An 18796-nucleotide genomic window follows, 5' to 3' on the forward strand; every position below is an offset into this window, starting at 1 on the left:
TCACAATACTATGGTCAGGCAAAGGAGCTAAGAACTCACACCTGCAACCTGTTAAATTGTTGCAGACTTATAAAAGGACAAATCAGAAGCAGAGGGGAGGACAAGGAGGAGATCCAGAAGGAGACCGACAACCATCTGGGCAGGAGAGTGCGGCAATCCGAGGTGGAGCAGACAGAACATGGGCTGGTGAAAAGGATGCCAACTACTGCAGATGCAGACAGACACAGAGGCCAGAGTAGGCTGCAAGAGTGTCAGAAGTTGTGCAGAGCCCTATGCCATGTGTTCACTATTGGGAGTGGGAAACACAGAGACCACCATGACGCCGCCGAACACTGCAGAAGTCTGGAAGAAATAAGCACTGCATGCTGGAGCTCCCCATGCGCGAGAGAGGAGTCAGTAAGAACCTGAGAGTGAAACCGGAGCACCTAGAGCAGTGGCTGCACACCGGTGAGTTACAGGAAAGGATCACTCAGCCCGGGGAGCTCCAGGGCATGGTGTGTCTAACAGCGGTTGCTGGTCAAGTGAAAATATATGACAAAATGGTCTGGAGACCAAACGTGAACTATTGAATACCAAACAAGATGGCTAGCACGTAATGAGTTTTGAATGCTGAACTGTCGAAAGATATGAGAATATCGTACGAATGAAAGAGCAACTGATGTGCATTTACGAATGAGTTTCCTTTAAAGACATAGTATTTATGAACAAAGTGAAACAAGTAAAAAACAAAACGCTATTGAATAATGTGAAAGCAAAGTGGTACCCAGGAGAAATACCACTAAGGAAAGTGTGTGAGAGTCACATGTTGGTAAAGGCAAGAAGACATTAATGTGAATAAGAAGCATATGTGGACTTATGACACAGATACAAAAAGGAAACCAGTGTTGTCAATGAAGTCCTATGAGAAAGAATGAACTGTTGTGGCCCAACAACTGCACCTAGACCGAGGAACCCTTTCTTGGAGTAGACCAAGGAAAGTCAGGAGGCTGAGGCTGGTCAGCCTAATATTGTTGAAGTGACAGAAAGAACAGGCAGACTAAGCAAGTTTATTTGACTGCGAATTTGAAGCCAGAAGAGCTGCCTACTCTGGGAAAAGGAACCCCGAGATCTTTTGTGAAAAAGTGTGTTGAACTTGGGGAAGGGAATCCTAAGACAGTTGTGTGGAACTGTGTTGAACTTGGTGAAGTGAACCCCAAGATCATTCTTTGGAACTGTGTTGAACTTGGGGAAGGGAACCCCGCAACCATTTATGGGAATATGTTGATCTTGGGGACGAGAACCCAAGGTCATTTGGTGGAACCATCTCGAACTTGGGGAAGGGAGCTAGGAGAAAGTCAGAAGCTCAAAGAAGCTCAAAACATTTGTTTTAGCACTGTTTCTTTGCTTGCTGATATCCCGACCCATTGGTTAGCTTTAGTTGTGAGGACAAGTATAGGTTTTGGACACAGACAGACTTTTAAGTTGAATTTACTGACTGAGACTATCCTTAGTTAATTTAGGTAGGGAAATCCAACCTTAGTATAGGGTAAGTTAGGCCTTACGACATCCTGACATTTGGGTTAATAATCTGTTCTCTGTGTCTTGCTTCAAGATGCCTTCACAGAATGTTTTGGACTACAACTCCCATAATCCTAAACCATTGACTGTGCTGAATAGGGCTGAATGGATTGTCCAGGATGACAATATGTTATATTTATCATAGCCGGCTGGGTTTACATAATCCACGGCAGAGCAGCAAGAACATAGAAGCGCATAAGGCCATGCAGACATGATGTGGCTCTCTGTCAGGGGAACTCATACACCCAGTGATGTGTGAGATATCACAATTGATGGTGAGGAGTCCTTCCCTGATACCGGAACTAATATCACATGGGTACTGGTTGATAGATCATGACCGTTTACAAATAGTGGAATGGTCAGCTGCAGGGGGAAATTGGGTCAATTGGGTAGGCTTGGCAGAATTGTAGAGGCATAGCATGGTGTTCTTATGCCATGCCTCTCAATGCAAGGGGATGCTCTGCTTGGAACTCATTGTTAATGTATGTCGCTAAATGTGTATTGATTTTATGTATTAAGCCCATAGTGTAACACAGTACCACAACTTTGGGGTGTGTGTGTCCATGGGCAATGTATTTGGGACAGTATGTCTCTGCCAGTTTCCCTACCCATTTGTGTATAGTTTATTGGAAATAAAAGCTGACTCTGCCTTAGCTGCATGGGAAGTTTAATTGATTTATGTGTGGGTTTCCCCAGAGCTGTAGGCCCAAACCTCTGGAGAGCAAAGGTTTTAGATCTCAAATATGTGTATTGTCAGGAAAGTCCCTCCCTGATAGAGTAGGTTTTTCTTGAGTTCAGATGTGCAATTCAATTCTGCGAATGCTGCAGCTTCATATGAGCAACTGCATATGCTGACACATGACTTCTCTAAATCTGCTGGTGACAGTAACAGCCTACATATTTTCTTTGAATGCTGCCTTCTTCACTGTCTTCTCCAGAGCACAGCTCGCTATAATCACAAATGTTGTCTTTTTCAATGTGTGCACAATAAATGAAGATGAAGACACATACAGACGAAAAGGAGGGATCTATAATTGAGTCAATTTGTAATGCTGCATTGTATGTAAGTGGACATTTCCTGGCTGCCCCTGAACCCATATGTGACTACAGACTGTGGCTAGGGGCAGCCACCAGATGACCATGTATTGTGGATTGGAACTGCAGCAGCTTTGATTTATTTGTGATCGGGAGCGCACAATGTTAAGCATCGCTTACATGCATGACAAATAAATGGTGCAGGATGATAGCCACCAGTGGCTGTGTGAAGGGCCAACGTCTGTGGTGCCGGTCCACAATCAACATCTAACTTAGGTCCCATTAAAGTGACTTTACAAACGTCAAGTCCTGGAGAGCTGCTTAAAATCAGATGGGAATGTGCCAGTCTGTTGTAAAGCAGACAGAGGTGGTAAGTTGTAATATTCAAGTGCGGTGTGATTTTGTGCCATTGTGGACAGGGTGGGGTCAGATAACAAGAGAGAGGAGATGAAGTTTGTGTTTTGCTTCCTCATCTGTTGTAATTAAGTAATAATGCACAATAAAGATGCTGAATGTGCTTCTTTATGTGTTATGAGGGTAGTGTACACTAGAATCTATCATAACATGGAGGACTGGAAAACAATGCTCTTAATATAGTACAAAGGTTACAGACAATGGGCCTCATTACGAGTCACCCGGTATGGAAATAACGGTGGCGGTAAACCCGCCGCCACCATTGTTTCCATACCAGATGATCTCGAGTCCTGCAGGCGGAGGTGTCATTCCCACCAGGTCTGACCCAGCGGGTTTAACACCACCCACCTGCAAGCGGATGTGGAAACACCGTCACCATCACGAGATGGTGCCAGTGTTTCCACATCCCCATTCCCATTGAGTCCTATGGGACTCAATGGGAATGGGGATTTACCAAATTCCGCCTCCGGAATTCCCGGGTCACCGGGGTCGTAATGCCCTGGTAATTCCGGGAATCGGGGAGGCGGAATAGTAATACGAGTCCGGCGGTAACTTGCTGGAATTTCAGGAACGGTTACCGCAGGACTCGTAATGAAGCCCATTGTAATTGCTATAAAAAATAATATTTGACTCAAGATACACTTGATTTGCTGCACTAGTAAAAACAGTGCTCAGTAGTGGAGTTATAAGAATCCACAGTAAAACCCAGTTCTATTCAATGCATAGAATCGTGGATGGGGACAGGATACAAGCAGCATATTTTGGGTGGATTTTGTACTAAAAATATCTCAGCAATGATATCATAATGCAATATCAGTAACACAACTTATAAGTGGTTAGGATTGGTTAATATGTTAAAATATACATCGAATAGATAAGTGTTAGTTTCCTCATTGGTTTGTGAATTTCTGATGGCTACTCCTGAACCCAACCCATCATAAATAATTGTTTTACTACATCACTACATTGTCCATTGATTGGCTGGCATTATTCATCCTGGGTGGAGTAGCACTCAGGATTTCTATTGGTTTTTCTCACCAGCCTTGGACACTTTGATGAGGTGTCAAAATTTGAGAGCCACATAGGGTAGGGGAAGAGAGAAGTCCAAGGACGGCACTAATTCCAATTAAAAGTACTCTCCATCATTCCCAGATCATGTACCTATCTGTTCATTTGTATTTGGCATGTATTATCTCGTGTCTGTGTGTGTGTGCTAGGAAGTGTCAGCGAGCGGGTGCCTTATTTGTACTTGGCTCATAATAAATATCCAGTGTTCTTCATGTCTTGATCACATGTGAGGGTGACATGTTGGAGAGTGAATTTCTTCCTATATAGGACCTTTAGCTAATTATAACATGCATGTTGTACTCTTTGTGACCACTGGAGACCTACATTGGGCCTCATTCCGAGGTTGGAGGTAGTCATGGCGCTATTAGCACCATGACTACCGCAAATACCGGTACCAAGTTCGCCCTCATTCAATGGGGACTTCCTGGTCAATTCCGACCTTTGAAAAAGCCATTCCCCATTCCCATTTCAGCCCCCATAGGGCTCAATGGGAAGGCGTTAATAACGGTACCGCACATTGTGGTACCGTTATTAGCTCTGAAGTCCCTTAATGGGCCCTGTCCATAACGCCTGGTAAAACCAGGCGTTAAGGAAGGGACCCGCTAAGGGACCTCGGAATAGGGCGCAAAGGGATTACTGGCACCGATGTCCTTAACGGTGCCTGGTATCCCTTTGCGCCCACTTCGTAATGAGGCCCCTTGTCTACACACAATAGTGCCTCTTGACATACTGATCTCAATCAACTGGACATCAATGGCTGTTTGTGCTCTTATTTTAATTTAACTTTGTTGGGAGTCTTCTCATCCTGGGAACTGTGATCTCGGCTTTGCTTTCTGCTCATCCATTGCTCCCTTCCACAAAATCTTTGCACTTGCAACACATTAATATCTGGGCAGCTTCAAAGCTTCTCAAATATATGTGTTTTTTTAATGAATTTGGCATCTTGTCTGATGCCTTGCTAACTTCTAGGCCTGCTGTGACATTTGTGCTAGGAAAATGGCGGTATTTCTGTGCTTCTCGCCTCCCTATTAACGACCTATATTCATCTCTGTTCATGTTACATTCACCTTGTGCTTCTGCCATGCATTGGTTTACCTACTAGTGTATTCTGCATCTCTCCCTGCCTAAATGTTCATCTGCCCCATCATTGTCGTGAATCCCCTGTAATCAAAGTATTGACTGCCTCTCCACTGTTTAGAATCTTCGCAGCCCGACCGAAGCACCCCAGTCTCTGGGTAACTTCCCCAGCACTCACTGGTTGTAGGCGTCTTCCTTCTGAGGTCCTTGATTTTTTCCTTCATCCCACTAGCTGCTGCTGCTTCAGATTCCATGAGCCCTGCTCACTTGGGGCAAGAGCTCGGTCAGCGTATGTGACTTCAATGCCTCTGTGATGGCAGGCACAGCATCCTTGGTATTCGTGCCTCACCGCAGCTCCTTTTGCTCCCACTTGACATGGGAGGCTTTGCTCTGCACACAGGAGGCTTCCATTGGTTTGGAAAAGTCAGACAGTGTCCCATCTCATCCTTGGGTCCCACCACGGCTGCCTCCAGATTCCCAGGATTTTACAGTGCTCTCTATCCAAGTTCTTCAGATCTCTATCTTTCGCACTCCTTCATGGCTTTTCCTTTCATACACCTGCAGTCCTTCAATGGGCTGCAGGTGTATTCCGTTAATCAATTCTGCCTGACTCTGTCTAAGAGGACATGCCTGACCTTCAAATCTTGCATGCATCTTCTTCGTCTCGGTACCTGAGTGGTGAATGTGAATGGTGTTCATTACTCTCAGTTGCTTCTTTCTTGTCTCAGTACTGTCAGGTGTCCCAACAGAAGATAGAAGGGGAGTTGATCTACAATAACCCATAAAGGTCAGCAGAGGGCTAGGTTGGTTGGCATTAGGATAATGGGGATATCTTATCTCACCTGAAGGCATCCCACTCTCAATCCCCAAGCATCCTCCACACAGGTGATCCTCCCTCGCTTTTCCACCCCCAGGGTCAGGATAAAAAAGTGATAGAATTGCCCTGGCCACCTGTGTCGAGGATCCAAGGGGAGTAGGAGTGAGAACACCCTAATTTTCTTGCACACCATACGCAACAATAATTTCAGCACCACAAAAACAACTGTAACTCCTTCACTGTATTTGGTCAGAGCATGTTGGTAATAGTTTATGCTCTCTCAGGTGTCACCTTCCTCCCCTCTTTTGATATTATCTGGACTAAATATAATACTTCTTTCTGACAATATTTCAGTTTCTCCTTGTGCACTTTGTACCCCTTTTGAGCCAATAATGTCAATAATTTCAGTGAGTCTTTCCTGTACTCTTCCTCTGTGGTGCTGCAAATCAGCAAGCCATCCACATACTGTATGACTGTGATGTCCATCTGTACCTTTCCCAAGTCCAACTTCAATGCCCTATTGAAAACACTAGGGGATTCACAGTACTCATGTGGGAGGTGACTGTGCTGGAATATGATACCCAGAAAGGTAAGCACAGTCAAATATTGTGAGTTTTTATGCAGATGTATGGAGAAGAAGGCTATGTTACATATCATTGCTGCTGAATTTGGCACCAATGGAAATTCTGCCTCAACAATAGTGTTCAAATCCTGTATAAATCTCCAAAATCCTCTTTTAGCTTTTTCTACTGGTTACACCACTGTATTGCATGGTGATTCTGAAGGCATAAATATATGATATTGCATCAGAGCGGAAATAGTTTCATGTATATCCTTAACATCATCTTTTGACATGGAGTACTGTTTTACTTGTGGTAAAATGGCACCTTTTATCAGTTTTCATCTTACCCACTCCTACTCCTTTTAATAAGCCAACATCATATTGGTCTGTTCTTCAACAATGAACTCTGCATCTTTGCCAAATCCTCCTGCAGAAATGATGGTACTTTTATCCACAGCAACATTTGCTGCTGAACCCTCCTGTATTCAATTTGTAACTGTTATGTGACACAAATATTATAAAATCACCTTGTTGTCTGAATAATCATATTCAAACAATCTGTTATCAGTCAAATCAGTAAGTCTGTGTGCCCAGTTAAGCAGTATTACTGAGCACCAGGATACTCCTTCGTCATTAGCTCCATGCAGTATCACTCTGTCCTCTCTCATCATTGCTGCTTCTAATTCAATTGTAACAATCTGCCCTCCTATCATGTCCGTGGGTACCTCAGGTCTAAACAAAAAATGTGGACAGTCTCAACAATTTGTTCTGTATTCATGGAAGTCATGCAATACTACATGTACCCCACAAAGGAAGATCTCTGGGTTTAGTGGCATCCCTAGTTGTGCTTTTTGACCATAAAATGCCCTCACAAACTCTTGCACATTCATATAATTAATACCTGATGTTAAACATATTATCCCCTCTTCAGTGAAAGAAATCATCATGGTTAACTTGCTCATCAAGTCTTTCCCCAATATTTTAACCAGTGTTTTCCGAGGTTATAATAATGGCAGACCCATGTCATGTTCTCCTATTGTTATTGGCAATTTATTTGTAAATAAATTGCCAACCATACTCATAGTCCCATAGAATCCGTGTGTGCCCATCGATATCCCTGACATTGCAAACTTTCCCTCTCTAACACAGGATCTTGTCGTCCCAGTGTCAACCAAGAAGGAAAAAGTCTTGTCACCTATGGTCACACCGGCCCTCAGTTCTGCTTGCTTGTCTGGGTTATTCGATAGAATTGGGGACATCAAGTCTCTCTGTGGGCTGTTCCATTTGTGGATACACGTTCGGTCCAGTTCCGGTAAAGGGATTCCCTGCTGTGTACTGCAGCTCTGTCTGGGCTGTTAGATACTGTATATAATCTTGGGTATTGTAATCTTGCTGTGTAACACTATATGGCAGTGGATATGCAGATCCTCCTCTTCGGCCAAACTGCTGCTAATTTTGCTGCATTCCTCCCCTACCTCTTCAAACCTGAGGAACATGTCAAACTTTTTCAAGTGCCCAACACTGTCCCCCATACCCTTCCTGTCTGTGGTGCTTAAATCAAAACCCTCTTCCTCTTGGTGCAAACCACCTCCCCCGGTGATCATAACTATATTATCCTCTTCCCCAAAATGTCCATTCAAACCTTCCTGCATTTGTTGTGCTTCCTGCACGCTGTTATTCTCCCGGACATTTGCCAATACTGCTCCTTGTACTGCCAATTTTGATAATTTCGATGTTCAATTGTACCGTGGGCCACGGTTTTGCCTCAGTCCCCCAACATTTTATTTAATTGCCTTTTTACTTCTCCGGGGAGCGTCTGACATAAAATGTGATAACAAATGGTTATATTTTTGTTCTAAGCTTCCCTCATTTATAAACAACATTTCTCTTCTATGTCTTGTATGAAAGCAACTGGGTTCACATCTGTCCCCATTTTTTATGTAATTATCAGACTCATTTTGTGTGTGTCTGGACATTGCATTCTGAGTGCCCACCAAATGTCTACTTAATAATTGCTAAAAGGTACCCCGTCATGTCTCTTATTTTGGGCTGTCACCCCAGGTACCCTGCCATTTTCCAAATGTCTTCTGATTGCTCCCCCAGTATGGCAGCAAATAAGCTTTTCATGTCTCCTACCACCAAAATCATGCCTGCCGTTTCTTTTTTTAACTCACAAATCCACATACCTGCCCCCACTGTAAGTGATGACAATGTATATATTAAGTTATTTGTGTCTGTCTGTGGCTAGGGTAAATATTATGTCAATCCTCTAATTTTCTGTAATAAGAGGAATTGTGCAGTCCACTTCTGCACAAGGGTGCAGCTGCATGCTTTGTCTTTGTTGGTACTCCTGCCACACAAACCTTTTTATGGCATGGTAAATCTTGTAATCTGTTTGCATATGGTGTCTTGATTTTTCGACTCATTGGCCGTCTCTCTGGAAGCAATGGATACCTAATGGTCTCCATCGCCCTTCCCTTCATATCTATCAATTCAATCTCTCATCCCATAAGTGCACCCATTGAACTTGCTTGTGCTGCATCCTCCTTCTAGCTCTTATCATCATTTTCCCATTCAGGCTGTCCTTTTTCTTCCTCCTCGTCTTCATTGTCTTCCTCAAACTGTATCCTTCTAAGAGACTCTCTCACATACGTCCACTCACTAAGTCCTTGAATACATCCCTACTCATACTTTGCAGAAGCCTTCCCCCAATCATCTCTATAACTCATGCTATAACTTTTACTCCTTTTTAGGCTGTCACTGTAACTTCTTCCTTGAAACTTCTTCTGTCTCTCTGTCAGTTCATGTATGTCTGCTAATTATGTCTTCAACTTCCTTTTGGCATCCCTCCCTCTTCCTCTCATTTGCCTTCTCTTTTTCTTTCTTCCCATTTTTTTCTCTTTTTCTATCATTTCGGCCACCCTTTTCTCCTTCTCTATCTCCTGTCTGTTTCCATCTTCTAATGTCTTCTCTATTCAATCATATATGTCTTTTCCATCAATATTGAGTATTATTTGCCCTCCTATCCATTTATTTGATGCAATTATTGTCCATTCTTTCTTCATGCCCCCCACTCGTTGACCTTCTTCCTTGGCTTCTATTAACTTTACTTGCAAACTATGTCACACTACATATCCTCCTTGCAACGACAATGATATTTGCTTGTTCACTTTCTCTGCCCTTATGCTTTCATCACCCCTATACACTGGGGGCAATATTTTTGGGTTTGGCATACCCTTCAGCAGCCTTTAATGTGTATAGTTCCTGTACAGTTGAAGATGGGAGAGTGGTCAGAGGAGGAGGAGGAGTGGTGGGCAGTGTGCATCCTTTGTAATGCTGGTTAAGCATACATTATTTCTTGCTCGGGTTCACTACATCTTCCTTGAACATCTTCCACAAATAGAGTATACTTAGTATGTTCTGCAATTGTTTTCCCTTATGTGTGGCATTTAAATTGGTGCACATGTGTTGCAACACCTTTTTCAAATGAGTACTGTCTTGGGGCCATGGCATAAACATCTTTCTGACCATATATTTAACCCACTTGTCTTTATCTTTGTGTCTGGGAAGTGACGCATGCAAATGGATGTCGCTGCCACAATAACAATATGAAACACAGCTTTCCAATAATCAATGAACACTGCTTCAACACCAGCTCACCTTTTCACTCCTTTTAGTACCCCTAAAGAATGTTCTCCAACATTAACACACCGAGACTACGTGTTTCAAAATTACTTTTCTGAGCTGCACCACAAAACCGCTTCTCACACTCTAAACCAAATATCCTTGTTAACAACACAACTTCAGTTGTCTACTAACGCAACTAAACCCCTCTGTTACCCTATGCTATTCCACAACAAAAACTAAAATGGTACCAACAATCATTAACACAAATCAAAATACAGCTGTCTTCCCATTATATGCGGGGGATCCTTCCAATTATTTCTCTGCCCCTAAAAGGGGCTTACGGCACAGTCTTTCCCGACCACTGTTGGCAGTTTTCAATCTCTTAATCCTTCCAATATTTGACAAATCCATAATACACAAATACTAAATTCTCAGTTTTGCCGGGCACAGTTTATACTCACATCCACGGATCCCCTGAGGGTCTTTGGCATCAAGTATCCTTTATCTGCCTGCTCCACATACACCACGATCAGCGTGGTGGCCTGTGAAACCAGGCAGGACTTTGCATCAGCAGGGCTACCTGCGAGTAATTCGGCCCTTCACAAGCTGCCCTTGCTTTCCAAGGGGGACTGGGAAGCCATCCTCTTCTACCAAATGTAGAGATGGGTGTGATTTGCCATACTGGTAAAAAATAATACTCAGTAATGGAGTACCCATACTGCATGGTAAAACCTAGCTTTATTCAAAACATGGAATGTCAGCATACAAGCAGCTCTCAAAATAACAAAGGGCATGAGCATATTTTGTACTAAAAATATATCAGCAATGACCCCATAATGTGACATCAGTTACAAAACATATAAGTGGTTAGGATTGGTTAATATCTTAAAATATATACAGAATACATAAGTGTTAGTTTCCTCATACAGTTTCAGTGAGTTTGTACAGTTCTGATGGCTCTTCCTAAGCCCAACCCATCATCGATAATAGTTTCACTACATTACTATATTTGCCATTAATTGGCTGGCATTATTCATCCTGGGCAGTGTGTCACTAGGGATTTCTATTGGTTGGCATTATTCTTACCAACCTTGGACACTTTGATGAGACATCCAAGTATGAGAGACACATAGGGTAGAGAGAGACGCCCATGGTCTTCACTAATTCCAATTAAAAGTATTCCCCATCTTTTCCAGGCCATGTAGCCTATCTGTTCCTTTGCATTTGATTTTGTGTATCATTTTGTGTCTGTGGGTGTGCTGGGAAGTTTCACCAGGTGCCTTATCTGTACATGGCTCACAATGAATAGACAGTGTTTTTCATGTCTTGATCATATCTTAAGGTGCTGTGTTGGAGAGTAAATGTCTTCCTATTTATTGGACCTTTAGCTAATTCTAACGTGCATATTGTACTCTTTGTGGCCACTGGAGACACACCTTGTCTACCCACTGTAGTGCTTCTTAGCAAAATGATCTTATGCAGCTGGACATCAATGGGTGTGTGTGTTCCTATTATAATTCAACTAACTTGAGAGTCTACTGCTTCTCATCCTGGGAACTATCTGATCATTGCAATCTGTGTAGGGTTGTACCGAATAGTAGATTTAAGTATTTTGCTAAAAACCGAATAGTTGGACAAGTATTTGGCTTGTGCTGAATACGGAGCTGAATATTTGCCTTTTTAATAAATAAAGTTATGTAGGCAAAAAAAAAACACTTTGTACATGAAATGCACACTTTAAAATATGTACATTGATTCATTATTGCATTTCCTCTCTTTTGTTTTCTACAGGAGATGCTTGTGTAAACCATGAAAGGAATACATTATCAGAAAAAAACCTGTTCAATAACAGCACAATTTGTATTTTTGTGCATTCATGGGTGTTGCTTGTTGGGCAGGACTCAAGTAACTAAGACTAGCCAAAAGTATAGTGTGCAATCACTATGAGAGGAGACTGGGATGTGTCTACCTTTTGGGCCTGCCCAGTCTTTAGCCTTCTGGCTCTAGCAAGGCACTGAAACACAAAACGAGTCATCACAGCTCCAATTACTTAAACATTTACATGTTAAATAGACCAAGCAAATAACAAATATTATTACTTAAAAAGTAATACCTCGCGCAGTTTTTCCAAATCAATCCAAGCTCCAATAAGTAACAGGTGAAGACCACTCCTGATGAAAAACTGTGTTTCTTTCTCTCCTTTTGTTCTACATGTTGGGCCTTGAATTAGACATTATGGGTGCAGCGGGTGGTGGAGAGAGGAGGGAGACAGCATTGCTTTCAGTGCTGTGAATTACAGTTCCAACAGGTCTCCCGGGGAGGGGTTGTTAAAAGCTGGATGTCACAATGCCTGCTGCGTTTCAGCTCCCTGCTTGCTGGCTGTCGGCAATTAACCCCTATATATAACATTTATGGCACACCTGCATGCAAATGTCTTCAGGGTACTCCCACAACCTGATGTGGGCTCTCTGAAGCCCCCTCATGGGAATGTAGCGTGGACTGATCAAGACTTCTGCTTTGAACACTGTGGCCATCCATGCCTCAAGGAAAGGCGTGCAGAGACAGAGAGAGTACATTGAGTACTACCGCCCTTCGGGAAACAATCCCCAGAGTGCGTGTGTGTGTGGGGGAGTTGAGCGGGGAGTGGGGGGGGCGACATGTCACATAATTCTAGTTCTAGTTCTGTGCATGTATTACTTCCTTCCATGCACCTGACCTTGGCATTTGCTGCAAACTACTGTCTGGACAGCTTCAAAGCTTCTAAAATAAATTTGTTTTTAAGAATTCAGCATCTTGTCTGAGGCCTTGCTAACTTCTCGGCTGTGCTGCAGCCTTTGTGCTAGGAAAATGGCTGTACATCTGTGCTTCTCATCTCCATATTAAAGACTTATATTCATCTCTGTTCATGTTACATTCACTTTGCACTTTTGCCATACACTGGTTTCCCTGCATGTGTAGTCTTCATCTCTGCCCTATCAGTGTAGTAATTCCCTCTCTTGGTATCCCAAAAACATCCTCCCTTTCATGCAATATACAGCACAGTACATGTGCTTTGTGCTATCTAACTGTAATCCCTACTATTGTCATGCAATGTAACTAATTCTTTATTGCAGAGGCTTGTAAACTGATTATTGAAAGTATGGTTTATTGGAACCCGCCTTAGTTTGTCCTGCTTCTCACTCCTAGATTCATGGGGCATTCGGGATTCATCTGTTGGTATCGATTCTTACCTGTACAGTAATGGTGAGGAGAAGGGTCAGGAATTGGTACCTGCATATTTATAGGAGTTGGGGCAGTAGTTGACACATGCATATTCATCTGCCCCATTACACACCATTGCCCCAATTTAAGACCCATGTATCTCTGTCATTAACCTCTGGTTTTTGGGCAGGGCTATCACATGCAGGTGTATATTGTGCTTCTTGTGGGGAATGTTTTGTCAGAGCTGGGTTTTTGGTTCTTTTTGTAACAGTATGAATCCAAACAGAAACAAAAACGTCAAACCTGAGTCAAGATCTGTGAGTGGTGTGTCTGATTCAGCTGATAGAAAATACAAAACATATGACTAAATGACACTTTCACTCACTGTAGCTTTGTAGAGCAACTAACCAGGATATCTGAGGATAGCTGCAAGTTACTGCTGACGTTTACCCTATTGAAATCTGAAAGGCCTATAGAGAACCTTCTCATGGTGCTGCTGCTCGCAAATAAGCAGACTTGGTTAGAAAGACTCCCCTTGGCTCAACTCTATGGAATTGTTTTGCCGAAAGTTGAAATCACAAAGGACCAATTGTCTTTTGTCATTCTGCATTAAGGGGATGAGGCTCACTGAAGCAATCAGAGCCTATGTAGGGTTTAAACCATTTTGGTATTCGCGGCAATGGATGACTGGCAGTTGAATGTGTGTTCTAATTTCAAAGAGACTGTGGCATAGAGGGACTTGTGGAAGTTAGTTGCCAATGAGACACAGTAGACAAGCACTGCGTAATACTAATATATTTTAATACGAATGTTGAGTTTCTCGAAAGTCTATTAAGTTCACATTGATTTGCACCCAGAAGAAGAACAGAGTCATTTTCCTGCCCTTATTTGGTTTCTATACATGAAAGTGTCAGATAGTATTCATTTTTGGATGCTGGAATTATTCTTTTTGGGCATTCAGACACGAGTGACGAGCACCTCAGATAGTAAAGTAGGTAGGAAGCACCCCACATATATAGGGAAAGAAAGGCTGTATTCTTATTTCTTTAATAAAGACAAGGTGAAATATTCTCAAAGAGTCTTTCACCTGCTTCAGACCATCCACAAGGGGTACACATAGGAAGATACAACAGGCACAGGGACTGGAGGACATTGCAACATGTATATCATTGAGAGCCTAATGCATGTATTTAGATATAAAATAGTCTAAGGGGCAAATGCCAGCTAGGTGAGTTGGGCAATTAGTTTGGATATGTGGGTGAAGAGGTTTTGGGCATTTTTCACTGGTAGCAGGTGGGTGTTGTGTATTGTTTTGAACAGTTCCACTGCAGAGATGGCGTGGTGGTTGGGTGAGAGCATTTCAGTAGAGCAAGTAGGCAAAAGAAGTGAAAATGGGAGGAGGCATAGGGTAGGTTAGGAGCTGTGAATTTGGATATTCGACTACAGTGAAATGCTTTCAGGTAGGTGCAGGTGGCAAGACGATGGACAGATCAATAGATGAGAAGCAGAAATTGAAAGAGAGACCGATTTTGAGGGGAAATGGTGATGGAAGAAAGAGGTGGAGGGAGACCAAGAGGTAGTCTTGCGCATTAGAGATAAAGGATTTCATTCTTCCAATTTTGGGATAGTGAGTCTGGCAGCAGCGGCAGTGACAATGGTGAAGTGGTTGAGTTTCAGGTCACTGACAAAGAGAACCCCAAGGTTTGAGCGGCTCAGGTAAGGGGATGACAGACGGGAAAGGGAAGAGTGGGGATGGGCATTGTAAGCATCGAGAAACTTTGGTCTTTGAAGAGTTTAGCATGAGGCAGGAAAGAGCCATTCAATGTTGAACAGTGTTTAAGCAGTTGCTCAAATATTTTGAGAATGTTGGGGTGAATGAGGGTAAGGAGAGTAATATAGTGTATTGTCACCAAAGAAGTGGTAGTTAAATCCAAAGGAATACATGTGTTTGCCCCGGGACGAGGTATACAGAGTGAAGAGAAATGGGGCCAGAATTTATCCTTGTGAAACACCCATTGGGAGAGATGTCAGGGAGAAAGTGCTGAAGTCCAAAGAGATTGAAGGAGGGAATGATGCTGCCCAGTGTCAAAGGCAGCTGCAAGGACTAGAAGAATGAGAATCAAGCCGACGTAAAGGAGATGTGAAAAAGTAATGATGTCTCATTAATGTCCATAATTCCTGACATGCATTCTCATTCAAATGTGCTACTCGCATTATCTAATTTCATTTCTTAATGACACACTATAGAGGTCTCAGTCACAGATATTTAAATCTATTAAAGCTCACTGCTGATTTTCTATGAAAGACCCATGTTGGAGTCACACCAGACCTACTTATATTTCTCCCAACTAGACCCTAATAAGAGCTCTATTAGAGGGTCTTCAAAAGTTGGAAAAAGTGCATTTCATAAAGAGATTGGGAACACTCTGAAAAAAGAGTCAAACACAGCCAAATCCCAAAACTCATCTCATTTTGCATCTAGAACATAGCTTCTGTAGAATGTTTCTAAATACCATGGCATTCATTTTTGAGTGGAGGGTTAAAAGCTGCCCACTCTCTTGTATGCCACCCTTTTGCCCTAAGTCGTGTGTGCATGGCAGGCAATGTTTGCAATGGGTCCCGATGGAATGTGACAGCTTTTCGCTGGTGTAAACATGCATGCCTATGCCATACGAATCCACAGCATTTGTCCCAGGGTGAAAATACATACTTGCACAAATGCTGGCTTATTTGTCATGCAGAGAGGTAGTGTGATGTGGAATCAGAACTTACAATACACCACTCCTCCCTGCCATGCAAATGATTGAAAATGTTGTCAAACCTAAATCTAATGCATACAAATCTTACGCAAACAACAAGAATGTTTACTGGCCACAACAGGAGGTGTAGTCAATTATAGCCACTGAACATAATCACTTCATTCCTCAAAACAATTCTACAACTTTCCTATGCAAACATCATGCAAGTAGACAGATGACCCCTTCAGTTTCAATCACTGAATGTACTTATATACCTCAAATTATTTCTATTATTTTTCTATTCACCAAAAAGTATGTAGCCTGGCCACACACATATGATGCAAGCAGAAAGAGCCCCTCAATGCAATCACTGGTCTGCTGCCACCGAATAATGATGTTATGCTATTATCCTCAAACTGGCCTGCAATTACACTTATATGTTGTTTTGTAGTCATGTAGGGTTGTCACTGGGATTCCCTCCGCCCTGGTACTGAGAAGGTCATTGAATATAATCTCCCCCTGCTACCAAAATAATGCTAAGACTTTCCTACACGCTGGAGCAAGTATGTGATGTGGCTACAAATTGACACGCGCTCAGTTACTGACACTGAAGGCACTCTACACATATTTTTAAGACTTTGCACTCACAAATACAGTTCAAAGAATTGCTATTGAAACATTGCAAGAAACAAGTATATGGTCTTGCCACAAAGATATGGCATATTCAGTTACCAACAATGATTGTGTACTCCTTCCTGCTGCTGCCTCTAACCAATATTGTGAAGATATTTTTCTAAACCTGGGGAGCAAAGGCACTTGTGTTTTTGTCATGCAACGTGCACAGTTGTCACAAATCAAAAAGACAAGTTTGTGGCCAAAAAGACCAGAGACCCAAGCACATTGTACACTTAATGATAAAGAAATGACAGCAGGTGAGTGTATAGCGTGGGTATATTGCTTAACAGTAGACAATATAAAGACCTAATAGCGCAGATACATTCGCACTGCACCAATCTCAAAGTGTTACACGCATCATTGCATGCAGTTTATTTGAAGATCAGCCTAACACGTGTTTCGAACCACTGCTCATCTTCAGAAACTGAATTGTAATGCAAACTTTGAGATTGGCGCAGTGTGAATGTATCTGTTTCTATTATTGTCACAAAACAAGGCACATCCAATTTCAGTTTTCTATCTTCCTTCAACTCAGTACAATTTTATTGTATACGATCCTTCAACTAAATACTCCTTGGATGTTTCGGCTCTCCCTCAACTATAGCTGGTGTTATCTTTTTGCCTGTCCCTCAACTAGATCATGCCAATGTTTTTTCCTGTCCAGAGCTATGTATATATTTCGCCAAAACCACACAAAAACAATGGGCACACTGGAATGTTCAACGACCCAATTGTCCTCTCTTGGCCCTGGCAACTCCTGTAGGTCAGGTTGCTGTGACAACAGTGATTTGCATATTTGTATGTGTTGAAAAACGTTTTCAATGTATTGAATGGCATCGTCTTGGAACAGTAACTGTGCATGCTTTCTGGCAAAATTCTTTCCATGTACTTTTATCAGTTTCACTAACAAGCGATACAAGAGATAACATGTGGAGTGAAAAAGCTGCACTCTTGATCCTGTGCGTATCTAAAGCTCCAAATAACAGGTGTGATGATGAGCAGTGATAAGCGACAGATGCAAACGTCAATGGAGCCTCTATAGGAGTGATCTGTCCATTATACATGCGATAGAAGACAAATATATGTTTTGGATTTTTGGGGGAACACATTGACAGAAACAGCAATAAGGATGAATGGGGAGGGGGGAGTTTAAGAGGGCAACTGTTATGTCTATGTCAAAATCTCTGATTATTACAATCTTGACAGTCGCCAATTTTAAAGTGTCAAAAATCTTTCAACTGTCATTATTCTCATTTATAAATAGCACAAAACTCAACCTTTTCTTGAACAGGAAGCAGGGTGTAATTTTTCATAGATTACATTTTCAAGTGGCCCACTTGACTTTCAGAACATTGTGTGACTTTAAAACTTGAACATCACCATTTGAGAACAGTCCTTGACTTCGGTTTTCTCCTTAACAAAATGACCAACATTTCTGAAGAAAGCGAAGAAACATGGTTATGGATAATACAATGCAGCCTGGTTATAAAATAGTGTCCAGAAATTCCCTCTGCTTGGGTAGAATGGGCCGAACCAGTATTAAAAAGCATGAGCTCATGTTGTGTTGCTGAATGTGTCCCGTGGTGTATGACCCTTAATAGAAAAATATATCTGATATAGGCATTGTTGACACATGTTTTCAATTATTGCTTGAATTGTGGGGGTGGGTTGGGATTTTATGAACATCTATCTAAGGAGAAACACAATTATTACCTGGTTAGACAGATCCACCTATTGAAAAGAAGTCTTATATGTCAAAAGCTGTTGGAAGTTCTGATTTCATAGCATAAGGTATAACAATAATACACCTACATTCAGTTTCCATTATCACCGGGGTTAGCTGGAGTGTGTACTTCTGGTTATGAGATTACTGTTATTCCCCATTCTCAATGCTCACTTGTGAAGAAGACGTTTGGAGTGACTCTGGGTTTCATTATGAGTTCATCAGTAACTGAGAAAAAGATGTTCCATTACCGTTTTTCTTCTAAGTGCGCCTCATTATGGGTTTGTAAATCCAAGAGTGGG

The sequence above is a fragment of the Ambystoma mexicanum genome, chromosome 5p (genome assembly GCF_040938575.1).
Source record: "Ambystoma mexicanum isolate Mex_15411 chromosome 5p, UKY_AmexF1_1, whole genome shotgun sequence".
Classification (NCBI taxonomy): domain Eukaryota; kingdom Metazoa; phylum Chordata; class Amphibia; order Caudata; family Ambystomatidae; genus Ambystoma; species Ambystoma mexicanum.